The sequence below is a fragment of the Gavia stellata genome, chromosome 2 (assembly GCF_030936135.1).
Source record: "Gavia stellata isolate bGavSte3 chromosome 2, bGavSte3.hap2, whole genome shotgun sequence".
Taxonomy (NCBI): Eukaryota; Metazoa; Chordata; class Aves; order Gaviiformes; family Gaviidae; genus Gavia; species Gavia stellata.
In genome coordinates, this window is record NC_082595.1 from 104,572,680 (window position 1) to 104,575,673 (window position 2,994).

At 42.8% G+C, this 2,994-nt stretch overlaps 1 non-coding gene across 1 annotated transcript; it reads left to right on the forward strand.

Moving 5' to 3' along the window:
* Window positions 1-2,600: 2,600 nt before the first annotated feature.
* Window positions 2,601-2,682, forward strand: TRNAS-AGA (transfer RNA serine (anticodon AGA)). The gene has a single exon. It is a non-coding gene; the product is annotated as a tRNA-Ser (tRNA).
* The last annotated feature ends 312 nt before the right edge of the window (window positions 2,683-2,994 follow it).

Sequence of the window (2,994 nt, forward strand, 5' to 3'; positions counted from 1 at the left end):
ATTTTTTTTTTTAAATTGATTTAGATATCAGAGTTCTGGACTCACAGCAAATACTGAGTTCTTGAAAAACTTAATTCAAAATTCTTTTGAAAAAGATATCTTCAAGAATGTAAATATAAATAGACTTCATTTTGGCAGCAAAACTTGATAGATGCTACAATGTAGGTGAAATTTTCCTTTTTGAGAGAAGGCCTACACTGATGAACAAATTTTTCAGATTCTCTAACAAACTCTAAAAATGGGAGAGTGTTTTTTGCAGTATCATTTCCAAGAAAAGTGAACCAATTGTATCTGGCATATCCTGCTTTGCAGCTCATTCTCCTTGAAGGTTCACGAAGAGGAGGTATATGCCACATAATGCTCTTCTCCACTGACTGGCTGCATTGTCTAATCTAATAGATGATGGATGCTCTCAGGCAGCCAGGTTGTCTCCTCTGAACCTCTGTAAAACAGAAGTGCCATAACTCCACCTCAAAAAGAATGAATGACAAAGAAGCAATACAAATGGTATCTCAAAGTTATCTGCCCACTCCAGTGCCACTTAATAGTAAACAGAGACAAAAAGCAAGAAGAGAAACCAGCTTGATAACCTGATCTGACACAAAGAAGTAAAATGTAAACCGAGTTAATCCTGAATCCTGCACATGCACCCCATGACAAGGAATGGAAACCCATTACCTCCAATGTAAATGTCAGCCCTGCACATGACAATGACAACACTCTAAGCTTCTCTTTTACTCATCAAAGCATTTTAAATATGTTAAGATACTTCCTCAACAAGCAATACTTGCATATTGGAGCCTCATATCACTGCTACTTCAAAGCAGAGGGTTTTGAAGCATGTTCTTGGCTCTCACTGGGAGAAATCACTCATGTAACAAGGATGCAAGGTGCAGTTGCAGCAGGTGTCTACACTGCATCATATCTATTCAAATGAATTCAACACCCGCTGAATTACCTTGCATATTAAGTGAATAACGTTGTCAGTTTCATTTGCCTTTAGCTTTCCCCTGCAGATGATCTAGGGCATTTTCTCTGTCCCCTTTTACACGAGCACAATGTGGATGCTGGGAGTTTGATGCCTTCTCTGCACTTCAAGGATGAAAAGAGGAGGCACTGCAATCTCTTTGTTTGAAAAAGCTTTAACATTGTTCCCTCTCTGCACCTCTCAGTTGGTTAAGAAGTTACTTTCCTCTAAGCCACTCCGAAGAACGTGCTAGTAGCTAATGAAAAGCAGTCTTCAACTTCTCTTGGGACTGCCTTTCCAGGGTTACTTCCACAGAGGTCCACATCTCCTCCAGTGGAGAACAGCTAGTATGTACCATTATGAAGCCAATACAGCTTGGCCAACCACACAACATCCAGTTCATGACAGTACAAATTACTCAGTGCTCCTGAAATTCAGAATACTTGTGTGGAGGTTTACATGAATGTGTGCATAGGGTCTAATGGTTTCTGAGGGTTTCACACACTTATTTTTGAAATACTTTAGTAAGAATCCAACTCTGGAATCTCTAGATCCATCAGAGAAATACAAGGAAGAAGGAGAGGGGTTTGTTGCTTGTTCTGGTTTAACCCCAGTAGGCAGCTAAGCACCACACAGCTGCTTGCTCACTCCCCCACAGTGAGATGGGGGACAGAATCAGAAGGGTAGAAGTGAGAAATCTCATGGGTTGAGATAAAGGCAGTTTAATAATTAAAAACAATCAAACAAACAAATACAGAAGAAAAGAAGCAAAACCAAGAAAAACAAGTGATGAAAAAAAAAACCATTGCTCACCACCAACCAGCTGATGCCCAACAAGTCCCCGAACAATAGCAGCCCCAGCCAACCTTCACACGCGCACACACACACACACACACACGCCCCCACACCAGTTTTACTGCTGAGCACAACGTCGTATGGTATGGAATATCCCTTTGGTCAGTTGGGGTCAGCTGTCCCGGCTGTGTCCCCTCCCAACTCCTTGTACACCCCCAGCCTACTCACTGGTGGGGCAGCGTGAGAAGCAGAGAAGACCTTGATGATGTGCAAGCACTGCTCAGCAATTACTAAAACATCCCTGCTTTATCAACACTGTTTTCATCACAAATCCAAAACATCACACCTTAAAAGCTACTATGAAGAAATTCAACTGTATCCCAGCTAAAACCACTACATTGCTGGTCCAAATAACCTGCAGAGGTCAGAGGAACAGGGTCTTGAGCATACAGGGAAAAACTATTAGGTTAAAGAGCTTTATTCTGTGATTCCGTGGATTTTTAATCCTAATTGAATCATCTTTACATGAAAATGCTTTTTACATGCAAATATTTCATCTGTAAATGCTAGAAGATAAATGAGGGCGATACAGAGAATGGGATTCATCTCACTTAAGTTGCCTAAAGATTTGGAGATCCTGTTCAAACTATTACTCTGTGTTGCTCAACAGCCAATACCAGAAGGCAGTTCATCTCACTTCTTTCAAATGTCTGCTTGTCCTCCACCCTCTGAAAGTCCCTGCCTCTCCTCAGTGACTCCATGAGTAAGCAGGACAACCAACTTGGACTTAACTCCTAGGCTTTGGACAGCTAAAGGTTAGGGACTTGGTGTCATCTGTGTAGTCGTGGCCGAGTGGTTAAGGCGATGGACTAGAAATCCATTGGGGTCTCCCCGCGCAGGTTCGAATCCTGCCGACTACGTCCTGAATTGTTTATTGGCTACCTGAAGTTTAGTAAAGCCTTCGACACTGTTCCCCACAGTATTCTCCTGGAGAAGCTGGCAGCTCCTGGCTTAGACAGGTGCACTCTTCACTGGGTAAAAAACTGGCTGGACGGCCGAGCCCAGAGAGTTGTGGTGAATGGAGAGAAATCCAGTTGGCAGCCGGTCACAAGCGGAGTCCCCCAGGGCTCAGTTTTTGGGCAAATTTTGTTTATTATCTTTATCAATGATCTGGATGAAGGGATTGAGTGCTCCCTCAGCAGGTTTGGAGATGACACCAAGTTGGGCGGGAG